Below are 17,280 nucleotides of genomic sequence, written 5' to 3'. Positions count from 1 at the left end.
AAAAACATAAAAATTGAAATCACCCCCATTCCCCAAAATAAAAAGAAACAAAAAAATAAAAATAGAATTATGTGCATCGCCACATGCGAAAGCGCCCATGCCATTAAAATATCTTAAAAAGTTAACCCATATGGTGAATGGCATAACAGATTTTTTTTTTTTAAAAGGCCGTTTTGATTTTTTTTCATCACTTTATCTCCCAAGAAAATTTAATAAACAGTTATACACAACAAAATATCAAATTACTGCCACTAGTGGATACCAACTGACCTTGAGTCTCACTCTGACTTGGTGTCCATAATCTCAATACAATTCAGTTGTATATACTGTAGCTCTTAGCTTTCATGTATGAGTGAGGAAAAACTGCTACTCACTTTTTATGAAGTGCTTGCACTTTCAGTCCTTTATTTGCAAAACATTAAAAGCAGTTTCTAGGCTCACAGGCCTGTGTTTCTGAGACGCCTGAGTTGTAACCTACTCCACCATGTGCGATGTTTCGGGGGTCACGCCCCCTTACTCGTGCATGGCTATCAGGTGCAACCAGACAACTTAAATACTCTTAGTTCCAGGGCTGGTGCAAGGATTTTTGCCACCCTAGGCAAAAAAGCAAATTTAGCCGCCCATTGACCACACCCTATGGCCCGTCCCTTTTTTGTCGACCACCTATTTAATGATTGTTGCATGCAACATTTTACTTGACCAGCTAATTTCTAGATATTCTACAGCAGTCCCGTTACATATTATAATATTCCAATATTTCTAACACCTCAAATACAGTAGAAAAAAGACATTCAGACCTCATATAAGCCCAAAGACCCCCCACTCAGCCCCCAGTGCCCCCCCATCAAAACTTAAATCTTGGCAGCAGGCAGAACAAACTACATACTACAATACTTACCTAGAACACTGCGGCTCCATTTCCTCGCGCTCCTGTCTTCCCGCTGGCGCTGCACTGTCACCTGACAGTGTGCAGCGTCAGGTCATAGTGCGCGCACTACGTCCTGACGCTGTACGCTCTCAGGAGGATAGTGCAATGACAGGGCCGCCGCCAGGGAGCTGTAACAGTATAATTTTAAACGGGAGGGGCTGGCTGCGCAGGCATGCGTGTTGGGTCCGGACCGGGATCACCCCATCAGACATGTCACCCGATGCGGCCCGCACCCACTGCACCCCCCCTCGCAACGCCACTGCTAGTAGCAGTCTGCTACTGTGACTTTTATTGCGGTCAGACTCCAGAGAGCCGGCGCCCCCAGAAAGAGTGCGCTCTATGCGGTGGCCTACTCTGCTTATGGGTGGCGCCAGCTCTGCTTAGTTCTCATGTCTCAATCATCAACATTAAAAACATATGGTTACACAAAAGCTGATTCACAAAAATACCCTGAAACTACATATGTCATTTAACCCCTTTGGTTTGAGTGTTTCCATCTTTGCGATCCATCTTGTTTCATGTTGTAGTAGTTTACATTTATTTTCTTCTGGAGTTTGTCCGGGGTTCACATATTCTAATACTACCCATTTTAACTCATTCCATTTGTGTTTTCTTTTGCTACAGTGTTGCAGTAGCGTAGTCTCCTCATTTTTATTATTACTTTCTTTCTTACTTTTTTTTTATCCACATCCTCCATAAATCTTTTTATGCTTGATCTATGCTCGTTAAGCCTTATTCAGATTTCTCTTTTTGTCTGTCCTATATATCACATGCTGCAAGGACATCTAATGCCATAAATGACATTTGTAGTCAAACATGTAGCATAGTGGTACATAGGTATATTGTATCCTTTCCTAGGATGATTTATTGTATTTCCTTTTATGATCTGATTACAATTCATACAGGATAAACATGGAAATGATCCCTTTTTGCTTGTGGCGAAAAAAGTATGTCGATTTTTCTTTTGTATTTTTAGGTCACCTTTGATTAATCGATTACCTATTGATTTCCCTTTTCTATATGGAAAATGTGGTTTTTGTTTAAAGAGTTTTTTTTATCATGTTGTAGTAAATCCCAATATTTATTAATAGTTTTTTAATCCAAGGTGAACTCATAAGTTCCTATATACATTGGGCAATCATTAGGTTATTTTTATTTTTCTAGTCAGAAGGGAATCTTTGGGAATTAAGTCTACTTCTTTTTCTATATTACTAATCATTTTTTTTGGATATCCCCAATCTAGGAATTTTTTAATGACAACATTTTTCTGCTTCTCATAGTCATGATTTGTTTGAGTTATCTATTTTGTACAAATTAATTGACTTTTAGGTATACTTTTAAAGATATCTGGAGGATGATGACTTGAGTATAATAATAAATTATTCCGATCCGTGGGTTTAGAGTATAGTACAGTATCGAACCCTCCTTTGTCATTTTTTATAACTTCTACGTCTAAGAATTGAATAATTCTTGGATGATATTGCAACTGAAATTTGATAGTTTCATGGCATAAATTCAAATATTCCATAAATGTTTTCAGTGATCCTTCAGTATCTTTCCCGAGTAGGAAAATATCATCCACATAGTGAAACCATGTGGACGTATGATGTAATTTTCCCGGTCCGAAGATACATTTTTCTTTATATAGAGCCATTAAAATATTTGTAAAACTTAGGGCTGTGGAAGACCCCATCGAAGTCCCCCGCAGCTGCAAGTAATATGTATCATCAAGTCATACACAACCCAAATGGTATGGTCAGAAATGACAGATCATCCCACCAAAAATTAGCCCCCCCACATCTCTGTGGACATAACTATAAAAAAGTTATGACGATCAGAATATTACAATGAAATTTTTTTTTAAATTTTTTTTACGAAGTGAGTCCTGGTGAGGCTTAGCTTGCTGCAGTGAGTGGGCTTATTGAGGTCCTGAGTAAGGGTTTTCACCTTTCCCTGACAAAAAATACTGGTTATACATGTTAAAAAGGTTGGTGTGGGTTAATGTGGGTGTTATTTGATCATATTTTACGTTTTGTTCCATTTTTTTTTCCACAATAAATTCAAACTTTTCACTGTTGGGGACACCTTGTGTATTTAAGTTTCATTTAGCCTCTATTTTTTTATGTTTCTGTGGGGATTCAAACTCACAACCTTTTACATTAAGGGCAAAAACCTAAACCACTGGGCTGTAGAGCTCAATGCTATTTCAGTGCTGAAAAACATCATAGAAGTTTCTCTTGCATTATACAAGAGAAACTTCTATGAGGTTTTTCAGCTGTAACTTAATCAACTTAAAGTTGAGCTCTATAGCCCAGTGGTTAAGGTTTTTACCTGTATTGTAGAAGGTTGTGAGTTCAAATCCCCACAGGAAAAAAATACTGGTTTACACAAGTTAAAAAGGTTGGTGTAGGCCAGACACGTCCAAACTGCGGTCCTCCAGCTGTTGCAAAACTACAACTCCCAGCATGCCTGATAGCTTACAGCTATTAGGGCATTCTGGGAGTTGTAGTTTTGCAACAGCTGGAGGGCCGAAGTTTGGACATGCCTGGTGTAGGCTAATACGGGTGTTATTTGATCATATTTTATGTTTTGCTCCATTTTTTTCCTCAATAAATTTAACTTTTTTCACTGTTGGAAACACCCTGTGTATTTAAGTTTTATTTAGCCTCTATTTTTAAAAAGTTCATGTAGGGATTTGAACTCACAAACTTCTATATTAAGGGCAAGAACCTTAACCACTGGGCTATAGTGCTCAATTCTATGTCAGTGCTTAAAAACCTCATAGAAGTTTATATTTTGTTAAAAACAGCATAGAAATTTATCTTGTATTATATGAGAGACACTTCTATGAGGTTTTTCAGCACTGACTTTAGCATTGAGCACTATAGCCCAGTGGTTAAGTTTCTTGCCCTTAATGTAGAAGGTTGAGCGTTCAAATCCTCACAGAGACATTTCAAAAATAGAGTCTAAATTAGATTTATATTCATAACACTGACTCCTTATATGGACATATGCATATATGGAGTCAGAGCTGGCAAATTCCCCCCAACCTTCTGCGATCTGCCTTATGGGGTGGCATGACACAGGAATTCCCTATTTTGTTCATGAATAAAACAGCCTAAGCATATACTGCAGCTCAGGACAGATTACTATGAATACTGATTGTAACTGAAGCTTTCTTTTAATCATGCAAATACTGTTTGAAAAGTCAAAGACACTAAAAGGGATTATCTGAGAAATAATAATGATGACCTATCCACACATCAGTAGGAGTTTTAGTCTTGGCACCCTGCACAGATCAGCTATTTCTGGAAGCTGCGGCGATCACCAGAGGCCCCCAGTGGACTTACCAAACACAGTGTCATACATCATATAGCTGCTGTGCTTGGTATTGCAGCTTAGCACCTTTGAGTTGAATGGGGCAGAGCTACAACTAGGCCATGTGACCGATCTATGATGGCATCACATAACCTAGGAAGTAGCCACAGGGCTCACAGAGCACCAAGCCTCTTCGAACAGCTGATCAGCTGTGTCCTGGGAGTTGGACCCCACTAATCTGATACTGATGCTCTGTCCTGAGGACATTAATTCTGTATCCACAGAATATTAACCATTAGATTAGTGGAGATCTGACCACTGGGGCCACCATATAATAGGGCCTCATACCTCATGGGGCCCCTCAAAATGAAAAGAATGGAGCAGTTGTTCGATCATGTGCTAAACACTCCATTGATTCTGTATGAGACTGCTGGAGATACTGTAACTGAGTACAGTACTTGACTATTTCTGGCCACAAAAAATGTATGGAGTGGCATGATGCATGCCCAACCATGCTGCATTCATTTTGTTTGGCCCTGTGAGGAACGGGACCCTCGTTCTCATGATCATTGGTGGTCCCAGCAATCAGACCCCTATAGACCTAATGGATGTCCCCTATCCTGTGGTTATTATAACGTGATATAACTGAAATAACCCTTTAATTACTGCCCCATGTTCTAAATCAGTGATCTCCAGCTGTTGCCAAACTATAACTACCCAGCAGGTCTGTAGTTTGGCGGCAGGTGGGGCTATGCTGCCTGGTTGGAGACTACTGTTCAAGCTTATGATCTGAGGCTCTACAGTCCAGTTCAGCTGCCATAGGGGATGAGGCTTGCCTTGCGGTTTCTGCTCTGAACAATTATTAATTGAAACCACAGAGAACATATTCTTCTGTAGCACTTGTGCCAAGTTAATTGTCCACAGTTGTTTGTAATAAGTTTTCTTGACAGATGTTAGCAATGGGAAACCCCCCCCCCCCCTCAATCACATCTTTAATATGTCCCAAAAACTATTTCCACAGATTATATCAATAACTGAGCAATAATGATGACCTGCGTGACTTCTGAGGGTGCTGCCACACGTTCAGTTTTTTTTTTGCAGGTTTTGAAGCCAAAATCAGGTGTATATCATAAAGGGAGAGAAAACTATTGCTCTTTTTTGGTGTGTTTTTAGTGGAAAACCACTTTAAAATATGGAACAGAGTTCGGTTCCAATTTTTAAAGTGGTTTTCCACCTTAAAAATAAACTGCCAAAGTTATTCAACGAAGTCTCAGGCGACGTCACAAAAAACTGACTTCGGCTCATAGGATCTCCGTACAGCATTAACCCACAGTTTTGAACAAAGCGACTTTGGATGTAGCATCCTAAACTCACTTCACTCATCACTAGTAATCACCAAGGTTTAAACGTGTGGATATGTTCCAAATACAACAATTTAAAATACATCGTAACCTCCTAGGAAGAATCTAACATGTGAATATGTACAGTATTGTACACGACTTTGCTGCAGATTTGAAATGTGTCTCTGTCTGCCATCCTTTCTGCTCCTTCCAAAGTTTCTAGAGTATATAGGGTAAACCTGGCTCCACTAACCTAGGCCATGTACCAACAAGAGGGAAGAATTGAACCAACAATTTATAGATTACTAATGAAGAAGGATGTCTCCTATAAAGCCAAGTCTAAATTTACATTCCGCCCTCATTACAGCAACCTCCCCTTAATGTAAACTGTGTGGTGTCTCAGCAGGTCGGCATTTTTATGGCCCTCAGCCCAATAAATGTTATTGAAGAGGAGCATTAACAAAGTGTCTAAGGCCCAAGGGTTCAAATTTCATGATGCCATCTGCTGCCAACATATCTTTACGCCACAATCTCCAGGAGAATGTAGATGTATCATTCTTTTCATGAGGCACAGACGTTGTGGAGCAGGGCATGACATGGTCAAATGCAACATAAGCAGCAGGTCAAGAGTTGCCAGTTAACAGCTGTATAAAATACTATTATGCCATCACTCACAGAGAACCCCATGCTAGCTGACCAACCTCCCTCGGACACAATAGGTACAGGATGAGTAGATTTAAGTAATAATGAACGACAATAACAAATTGTTCGATGAAATGTGACATTTTTGAATCTTTTTATCAGATCCGAGTCACTGCCCAACTTTCTCACACAGAGCTCTATTCTTCTTTGCTGGGGGCACTGCCCATGTGGACAAGGAAGCACAATGCCATGGTAAAGAGAAACTTATAGTTATATTTAATTAATAATTTTGAGCAATGTTTAGCAGGCATTTAGGCCCACCTGTAACCACTTGAGCATCTGCCATTCGTGGGTTGTCCCACAAAATCACTTGTCCCCTATTTACAGGATAAGGGATAAATAATCAGTGGTGGACTGTCCATAGGAGCTACCAGTGAATGGAGCACTGCCATTTTGTTTAACTTCATGGGACTGCCAGAGACAGATGGTACTGTACTCAGCTAAAACAAAAACTACCACTAAAGAAAAGTGCACTGCCCAAACTGTAAAATTATATATGCACTTTTCTTTAGTGGTAGTTTTGGTTTACTCGTGTGCTGTCCTGTTTCATGATCCAAACCGGTGTTCTATACCTATATTTATTACTTTATTTAGTATCTGGTGTGGTTTCTGGACCATTGTTTTTGTGGTAAAACTCTGCTAAAACGGTACGCAGCCAGGCGATATGGCACCCGTTGCAGTTGCGAGTGGGCCCCATGTTTAAGGATTTGTCCAGCGCTGTACGTGGACTTCCCTGGTCAGAAAGGGGTTAATTTTCTTACACTAGGTTGTGGGTGCCCCATTTTATTTTATTATGGAGCCCTATGAATTATAGTTACAGCTCTGAAACGAACATTCAGCCAACATCTACTGAAGGTGGCACACAATCCAAAAACATGTGGAGTCAAGGAACAAACCAAGTGAAAGTTTTTCATCAAAGTGAAAGTCACATCAAAGACATAAACTGGGTTTTGTGTGACAAATGACAATTGGTAGCCCTGAACATTATTCGGACATCTGTAAAGATACCTATAAAAGTAACATCCACTTTTAGCAGAATAAGGACTCACGGATTACAAAGCTATACAGCATAAGATCCTGATCCAGATCATGACTAAGAGCTGGCTCGAAACATGTCGGTCTGACCAGAGACACGGAGGGACCTATTCCACTGCACCGTATGTACGTTTTGAATATCCAATAAAGAACATGCAGGATTTTATCTCCTTCATGCTGGAAATATGTTTATCTGAATACAGCATAAGATCCCTATTATCATACAAAATGGAGTTGTCACATGGCCGTGTGCAGGAGCTGTCTCAGACAAATGCATTAATACAATCCAAGGCCTCTTATTTCTCATTACACTCTGGCAATGTAATGCTAATCCCCCTTGTCTAATCGGCCACGTGCCATTTGTAGTTGTCCATCACGATGAAGGCCTGGCTCCTCTCACACAACGCAGGTGATAAAGTGTTAACCATTCTCAAATGTTTTACGACACCCTATAAACCCTGCTCGTCTGGAGAAGGTTAAAGAGGACCTTTCACCGCTCCGGACATGTCTGTTTTAATAGCTTCATGCATTTCCCATGTAATAACAATTCTGGAGCATCTGTTCTTATGTCTGTATGTTGTGCCATTCCTTTATTATTTCTACTAGAAGTTATGAATGAATTGCTATTAGCTTTCAGTAAGGGCACAGAGGGGAGGTAACCAGTTGGGGGGTGTACCTGCACAGACTGACCCTATCCAATCAGTGCTGCCATTTTCAGACTGTGCAGGCACCCCCCCCCCCCCCCAACTGGTTACCACCCTCTGTACCCTTACTGCAGACTGCTATCAATTATTCATAATTTCTAGTAGAAACAATAAAGGAATGGCACAACATACAGACAGAAGAAGAGATGCTCCAGAATTGTTATTACACAGGGAATGCACAAAGCTATTAAAACAGGCATGTCAGGAGTGGTGAAAGGTCCTCTTTAAGGAGTGACAAATTCCACACTTTACTGAATAATTCTAGGAATCAGACTGACATTGCAAATGCATTTTGATTGGGGGAAGAAAGATGACTTTAACCCTTCCTTGCCCAGCAAAATCACGAAGAAAGGTAGATTTGGAGGGTGTTGTAGTTAAGATTTACTAATCTGATGGATTCTGTTTCAAATATTGACATTGAGTCAACATAAGAATAACCCATTATAACCTATTATACCATTAGACCTGTCCTAGCTTTCTGAATGTAGTTAAGGTAACAACTGGGATATGTCATTTACAGGGCAGGAAGGAAGGGGGGGGGGGGGCAGAGGCACAATAACCTGGGAAAAAACTCAGAAGCCTAATTTCAGTCATTAAAGGGGTTGTCCCATGAGAAATATTCTACAATTTTCAAACCAGCTCCTGGATCTGAATACTTTTGTAATTGCATGTAATAAAAAAATTGCCATAGCCACTGAGTTACTAAATAAAATGTATCTGTATAGCGCCACCTACAGTTTGTTTATTTCTTATTTCTTTGACCTGCTCACTGAGAAGGCCGCACATGTTCAGTTTCATCATTTAACTGCCTCCTGAGCTGTGATAGGGAGAGCTGAGACACGCCTCCTGAGCTGTGATAGGGAGAGCTGAGACACGCCCACTTAGTTGCAGCAAAAAAAGACACCTTGAGCTTTAAGCTTGATCTTGCTGAATCTAGCAGAGCAATGAATGGGGAAATCTCTGGATCCATGTTAGGTACAGGACTGGTTCTTGATTTGTTAGAAAGAGATTGTCATGTACTCTATGATGTCTGGTTTTCATTTTTTACAGTTAGGGCCATATATATTTGGACACGGACACCAATTTTGCTTTTATTACCTGTTTACTAAAAACATATTCAAGTTATAGTTATATAATGGACATGGACATAAAATCCAGACTTTTAGCTTTCATTTGAGGATATTCATGAAAAAATTGGATGAAGGGTTTAGGAGTTTCAGTTCCTTAACATGTGGCACCCTGTTTTTAAAGGGTAATTGGACAACTGACTTAGGGTCCATTCACACGTCCGTTTTTTCTTTCCTGATCTGTTCCGTTTTTTCAGGAACAGATCAGGACCAGATCTGGACCCATTCATTTTCAATGGGTCCTGGAAAAAATCGGACAGCACAATGTGTGCTGTCCGTTTCCGTTGTTCCGTTCCGCATGTCCGTTTAAATATAAAACATGTCCTATTCTTGTCCTGAAAAATCGGATCCTGGTACAATACAAAGTCAATGGATCCGCAAAAAACGGATGACATTCGGATGTCATTCCGTATGTCATCCGTTTTTTGCGGATTCCGTTCCTGGAAACACATAACCAAATTTTTTTTATTTTTTTTTTTTATTTTTTTTCAATTTTTTTTCAAAGAAATCCAAACAACTTTATTTGATTATTGAAATGTATACATGTTTCCGTTTTTTGCGGATCCGCAAAAAACGGATGACATACGGAAACATTTTCAGGAACAACGGATCCGCAAAAAACGGACCGTTTTTCAGGATGAAAAAAAACAGGACGTGTGAATGGACCCTTAAAGGCTGTTTCATTGGCAATTCCTTCATTATTTCATTGTCAATTAATCAAAGGCCTGCAGTTTATTCGAGGTGTAATGCTTGCATTTTGAGGATTCTGCTGAAAAGTAAACATGCGGTCAAAGGAGCTCTCCATGCAGGTGCAACAAGCCACCTTCATCTGTAAAAACAGAAGAAACCCATCCGAGAAATTGCTACACTATTAGGACTGGCAAAATCCACAGTTTGGTACATCCTGAGAAAGAAAGCAAGCACTGGTGACCTCAACAATGCAAAAAGACTTGGACTCCCACGGAAGACAACAGTGGTGGATGATCGCAGAATAATTACCATGGTGAAGAGAAACCCCTTCACAACAGCCAACCAAGTGAACAACACTCTCCAGGATATAGGCGTATCAATATCCAAATCTACCATAAAGAGAAGACTGCGTGAAAGTAAATACACAGGGTTCACTGCACCGTGAAAGCCACTCACAAGCCTCAAGAATAAGAAGGCTAGATTGGATTTGCAAAAAAAATCTTAAAAAAACAGCACACTTCTTGAAGAACATTATTTGGACAGATGAAACCAATAATCAGTTAGGATTCCTTCTGCGCGTTTTTAGTAAAACCTCGCAAGTAATCTAGGATTCCAAAAACCACATCATACCTGTTCACACGCTGTGTTTGGTGTTGCAGCTCAACAGAACCTGTGGACATGTGTGTCAATGTTTCTGTAATAAAGCAACCATGTTTATCCTTTATCAGGGGTACCATTTCCCCTTGTGGTGAGTGCCTACTAGGTGTTAGGAGTCTTTTAGGACATGTAATCTTTGTGAAAAACAAATGAAAAGTGTGCCCCTGGTGTCACCATTTGGAAGGTAGCTATCCTATAAGTCATCAATGTTTTAAACAAGCCTTGATGCATAATTTAGGATTACCAACAAGCTAGTACTTCATCTACAGATAGCTGTTTTGGGGGTGGTTGCCACTCATCAGTGCAGAGCAGATATAAATGGCTTAACTGGGTGAGGGGTGGGATCCAGGGGAGACCAGGTCTCAATGTGGAGAGCGCCTGGTCTATAAGACTCCTTACATCTACTAGGAGACAAGTCCAAATCTTAACCCCCTAAATTCCAACAGAGGTCTCTCACTTTTTTATTTTGCTTTGCACTGATTAGGGGCAATTACAACAATCCTGAAATAGCTGTCTGCAGGAGAGATACTGGCTTGGCTATAATCTGATATTATCTCTCAATACCTTTTAAAAGGCTGAAAACAAGAAACCTGCTTCCAACAGGTGGCACCAGAGAAAAGTTATTTACATTTCTAATCCTGTATTCATGTAAAAGTGAAAAGCCATGAAAACGGGGTTGTGCAGGTTATAGATAATCATGCGGTGTCCTGTGGAACTTGCGTCTCATGTCCTTAAAATTAGAGTAGAGAAAAAGTTAAGTAGTTGCCCATTGTCCCCCAACTGTATAGCTGCCTGCATGTTCTGACCACGCTCTGCTGATAAAACATAGACAGACTCTGGAGCATGACGAAGCATCACCTTACACTGCCAGGGAGTTGAGTAGTAGGGAGAGGGCAGTCATCTGGACACTATGGGATCAGGTTATAGTCTAGAGGGCTCTACACATTCACCTTTTCCTAGGGGGAACATTCTTTGAATTTTTACATTCTGAACATTTAAACATTGTCTTGTCTTTTGTATCAGGGCTATTTCATTACACGGAGGGACAAGTTCTGAGGAGTCCATCGATGTAGACAAAACCAGTTTTAAAATGTGTCTGCTCGTATAGCTCAAATGCATTCAATATTTTAAAAAATAAAATAAAGCACCTTTTCAAAAAAGTCTTGATTAAGGAGGTTGTCTCACCTCATAGAATGGTGGTATGTCCTAGCAATATTCAACCAATGTCTGATAGGTGCAGGTCCCACCTATGGGACCCTCTCCTATCTCTACAATGGAGCCGCAAAGCTGACCACACATACATAGCTGCCCTCTATTTTCGTCTATGGGACTGCTGAAAATAGCTGAGCACTGGTTGGGCTATTTCCATCAGCTCCATAGAAGTGAATGGAATGGTGGCCACACTTGTGCAATGCTTTTCCCATTTATATATATATATGTGACTTCCGACAGAAGCTGAGTGCAATGCTCGGCTATTTTCAGAACTCCTATAGAAATAAATGGAGTGCGGCGTGCTTACGCAGTCAGCTCTCCTTCACTTTGTGGATTCTGTTTTAGAGATAGGTGTGTGTCCCAAAGGTTGAACCTGCTGCTATCAGAAATTGGTGGCATATCCTAGCGATATGCCACCAATGCTTGAGATGACACAACCCCGTTTATAAAAAAATGTGTATGATTTTATGCATACTGCTTCTATTCATACCTGTGTGTCTCCATTGTGAAAGCCTAAAAAATATGTAGTCTGATCCTGCAGGTGCGTTACTGCCTTCCACACATCTCCTACTGTACCATACGTCCTGATAAACTTGTAAAAGTTTGTTTGCAAGAAGTAGGAAATGGAAAGAAGGGAGAAACACATGACTGTAAAAATCAGATCCCCCCCCCCCCCCCTTGGATATCCGTTTGAAATGTAATTGGTTGCTATGGGCAGCACTAAAATATCTAGTGAGTTGTTCCCTCAATGTTGTATTTGTTTTATGCAAATACTGTGAACACTATGCACTTCAAAAGGCCTCAGCTTAAAAGGTTTACTTTCAGACAAAAATTCTCCCTCTCCATTCTCCTACTGTTGCCCCTGAGCTGTAAGAAGGAGACCGTGACGACTGACAGATGTAATAACCTTTAACATTGGTTAAGAGGCTATGAAAATATATACAGTAAAGGTCAGCCTACAGCTATTCCTCCTGACTGCACCACATGTGCATTGGCCTCAGTTCGGGGTGCATGTGTTTTCAATAGGGAGTGCAGAATAAGACCTTGACAGTATTGCTTATCTCTAGCAGCAACAGTATGGGTATTTGGTATGATAAAGTCCATCATGCCTGACCATATTTCCCATGAAATCTGACACAGGGTGGTAGTCAAAACATCCCCACCCACCTTAGGCAGCTAGTGCAGCCAAATTTGGCAGGTTAGGCTGCCAAACATCTAATATGTATGGGCACCTTAAGAAGAGAGAATGCGATCTATGGCAAATTAGAACATGTGTGTGGAACCGGACAGTCAGAGCAACAAACTAGTTCAAACAACCTAGTGCATTTAAGTTATAGGCCAGTGCTTCCCAAAAATTTCCACTCAGATCACTTATTGTCATTTGTGCCCAATATTTACCAAATGCTAACTGCACAGAAGAACAAAAAGAAATCACCCAGGTCCCAGCTTCAGAACAATTATGTTTTAAAATGATTTTCATGTCAAAAGCAGCCAGACTAGAGAAATTAATTGCCAAAGAGCATAAAACTAACCCTAAAATGTTCTTCAATTATATAAACAGTAAAAAGTATAAATCTGAAGGTGTTGGCCCTTTACAGAGTGATGAGGGGGGAGTTTCAGACAGCGATGAGGAGAAAGCAAAGTTATTGAATATTTTTTCTCCACTGTATTCACTGAGGAAAATAAACTGTCCGATGAAATGCAGAATGTAAAAGTAAATTCCCCATTAAAAGTGCCCTGTCTGGGGGGCGTGGCCTGACTGTCATGGCGTGAGGTCGCATGTTGCTTCAGCTCCGCTAGTATCCTGTGCTTATCCTGTGATTCTGACTACCCGGTTCCTGTTTTCGTATACTGGAAACCCCCTGCGCTAATCCACACTTGGTCTGGTTACCGGCAGTTCTCCTGCCTGCCCTGCGGTCGTGACTGCCGTTGCTTGTCTGGTTCTCCCTGAGTGCGGCCTACTTGCTGCTGACACCCCGGACGGAGGTCCTCTCGGTGAGAGCGGGAAGAGTGGGGCGTGGAGACATTATACTTACTGGCGGCGGTACGCGAGCGGAGCCTGGTGCTGCAGGTCGTTGTGACCCCCAGGTTTTCTGCAGGCGGCCTGCTGCAGTTCTGTTCCCCCCACGTGTCTGGCGCGACGGACGCTATCTTAACCGCAAGCCGGGGACTGAGGCCTCTGCTGCCTGCGACTGACGCCGGACCAATTGGTGCCCTGAACCTTCCCCTTCCTGCCACTACGCTGACCTGTCTCTGCTGCATAGACGGAGTGTACCCGGTGAAAGGATCACTGCGCTGGGTAGCGGTGGAGCTGCCCCTGGACTCCAGGTAGAGACTTACTTACTTAATTGGCGGGGCTGATCCCCCTCGCGTTTCGGACTGAAAGGGTCGGCTGGTGGGCCTCTATTCCCGCTGCTGGTGAACGGGAGGACGCTTTATGGGCCGGAAAACGGGCACCCCAGGCCCAGCTGTCCCGCCTAAATTGATGCTGGATAACATGAGCCAAACGGAGGATAGGGAGGTTGGGGCCTCTTCTGCACAATCGGAGGTGGACCTAGCGAAAGTTATGGCGGCCATTACTAACTGTCAGACGGCGCTGACTGTCAAGATTGACCATGTGCAGGCTGATCTTACTCTCCTCAGGCATGACATTGACAAGATAAGAGAAAGGACCACTGAGGTTGAGAGACGGCTGGGCGAGGTGGAAGATGGAGCTCAGAGGGGAGATTCTGCGATTAATGCCTTACAAAACCAGGTCAAGACCCTGATGGCGAAAGTAGAGGATGCAGAGAACCGTAATAGAAGGAACAACGTCCGCATTATGGGGCTACCCGAAAGGGCGGAAGGTAACGCACCTGAGGAGTTTGCAGAGACTCTTATTAAACAGGTCCTGGACCCGATACACCTCTCAGGGACCTTTGCGGTTGAACGGGCCCACAGGATCCCCACTCGCCCTCTGCCTCCGGGGGCCCCACCTCGACCTTTCATCTTCAAGGTCCTGAACTATAGGGACCGGGATGCTGTGCTGGCGGCTGCCCGACGTCTAAAGGACATTCAGTTTGATAACGCCCGGATTTCCTTTTACACAGACTTTTCTACAGAGGTGCAGAAGCAACGCAGACAGTTCACGGCGGTGAGGACCCGGCTGCGGGAGAAGGGACTGGTATATGCCATGATGTATCCGGCGCGACTCAGAGTTCAAGATGGAGAGCTGGTGAAATTTTTCGCTACCCCTGAAGAGGCTTCGGACTGGCTTGACCGCAGGGGCTGAGTATATGGAGACTTTTGTGATGAGGGTCTCAGCCTATACTGTCAGATGTCTTTACTGTATGATGGAGCTGAATGTGTAACGGTTAGGTTGACTGCTATCTAGGTTAGGTTTAGAGGTTTACCTAGTATAGCGGGTTGGGTAAGGGTCTTCGTCCCTATTTCAATTAGTGAGGCAAGTGGGGGGTGGGCACTTAGGCTCGGATAGGTTGGGGTCATCTGGGCAGGGTGGGGGGCGGGGTTTGATGTTCCGGGCAGCTCGGGAGTTGGTTGGTTTGAATGTGATGAGTGGGTATGAGTGTGTGAATGCTTGGTTTGGGTGGTGCGGCTTCTTTTGGAGATATGCTCTTAACAAGCCACCATGATGACACTCTGTCGTTTTGTCTCCTGGAATGTCAGAGGTCTTAATGACAAACTGAAGAGATCTCTGGTTTTTAACTTCTTGCGTAATCACAATCCGTACGTACTGATATTGCAGGAGACACATCTGCAGGGGCGGAAAATCCTGGCGCTACGGAGACCCTGGGTTGGCGCGGCTTATCATGCGGTTTATAGCTCCAGGGCTAGAGGAGTGTCAATCCTGGTGGCAAAATCCCTTCCCTTCCGGTCGCTCTCGGTATACACTGATACGATGGGGCGCTTTGTGATCCTGCACGCTGCAATCAGAGGCATTGAATACTTGATAGTGGGCGTTTATGTTCCCCCTCCCTTTCGTAGGGAGATACTGGATGAGATTATGAAACGTGTAGCCTCCATGCCCCCGGTGCCTCTGATTGTGCTTGGGGACTACAACGCGATCTTAGATCATTCATTGGACCGGCTTCGCCCGACTCATAATGATGCACTGTGTTCCTGGGCAGAGGTATTTGCATTAACAGAGGGCTGGAGGTATTTACATCCGGGGATACGTCAGTATTCTTGTCACTCGGCCTCACTTGCGGCATTATCTAGGATTGATTTGGTATTCCTTAGTAGAGACCTATTGCCTTCATTGGCGGGGGCTGACTACTTGCCGAGAGGCATTTCTGACCATGCCCCTTTACTGGTTATTCTGAGACAACCCCTAGGGCTGACTGAAAGATCATGAAGGCTCAATAGTAAATGGCTGGAAGTCCTGCCGGTAGTTTGGGCGGCCCAGCAAGGGATCAAAGACTACTGGGAATTTAATGAGGGATCGACTAACCCATCGGTGGAGTGGGAGGCCTTTAAAGTGGTGCTGCGTGGTACCTTGATCCAGGCGATAGCTACGCATAGGAAAGTACTGGGTGCTACTAGGGTCAAGTTGGAGGAAGGGGTGGTGGAGACAGAGCGGGTATACACAGAGGACCCGAATGTAGAGAACCGTAGGCGGTGGGATGAGGCACAGAGGAAGCTCACTTTACATTTAACAGAGTACACCCAGAAGAAGTTACTCTATCAGAGGCGAGTAGTTTTTGCTGATGGGGACAAGAATGGGAGGGCCTTGGCATTTCTGGCCAGGACTGAGATGCCACAGACAGTAGTCCCTCACGTTACCTGTGGTGATGGCTCGAGGGTACATCGGCCCGGGGAGATCTGCGAGCAATTCGCTCAATTCTATGCGGACCTATATAGCTCTAAACTCAGCTTGACCTCGGGTGAGATCTGATCCTTCCTTCGAACCATCCCCCTTACACCCTTGGCCAAGACGGATAGCACGTACTTAGGGGGACCGATTGACGAGGGCGAGATCAAAGCCGCGATAGAGGCCATGGCAGTGGGGAGATCCCCTGGTCCGGATGGCTTCCCAGTTGAATGGTACGGGCTGGATGCTGATTTGCACTCTATGCGTCTACTGAAACTGTTCACTTATGCTTATGAATCTGGTGGGTTGCCCCCATCGTTTGGTGAGGCCACCATTGTGGTGATTCATAAAGCTGGGAAGCCTCTGGACCACTGCGCGTCGTATAGACCGATCTCCCTACTGAATACTGATGCGAAAATATTGGCCAAAGTCTTGGCTAGAAGACTGAGTGGGGTAGTATTATCCATCATTGACCCGGATCAGTCGGGCTTTATGCCTAGGAAGACGACGGACATCAATCTTAGGAGGTTATACACTAATTTGCAGGTCAGACATGATAATGCGGGATCGAGAGCCTTGGCTTCCCTTGACAATGAGAAAGCCTTTGACTCGGTAGAGTGGTGCTTTATTTGGGAGACGATGTCCCGTCTTCAATTCCCCCCCTCCTTTATCAAATGGGTCCAGCTGTTATATCAGGCACCCACGGCACGTATCCGGGTGAATGGTGTTACATCTCAACCTTTTCGGCTGTATAGGG

The 17,280-nt window shown here is 43.2% G+C and overlaps 1 protein-coding gene across 1 annotated transcript in view; it reads right to left on the bottom strand.

Moving 5' to 3' along the window:
* Window positions 1–17,280, bottom strand: part of EDN3 (endothelin 3) — a 103,026-nt gene that overhangs the window by 9,015 nt on the left and 76,731 nt on the right. The gene's annotated exons all lie outside the window — the stretch shown is intronic.

Source organism: Bufo gargarizans, chromosome 6 (genome assembly GCF_014858855.1).
Source record: "Bufo gargarizans isolate SCDJY-AF-19 chromosome 6, ASM1485885v1, whole genome shotgun sequence".
NCBI lineage: Eukaryota > Metazoa > Chordata > Amphibia > Anura > Bufonidae > Bufo > Bufo gargarizans.
This window is presented reverse-complemented; position numbering and strand designations above follow the sequence as displayed.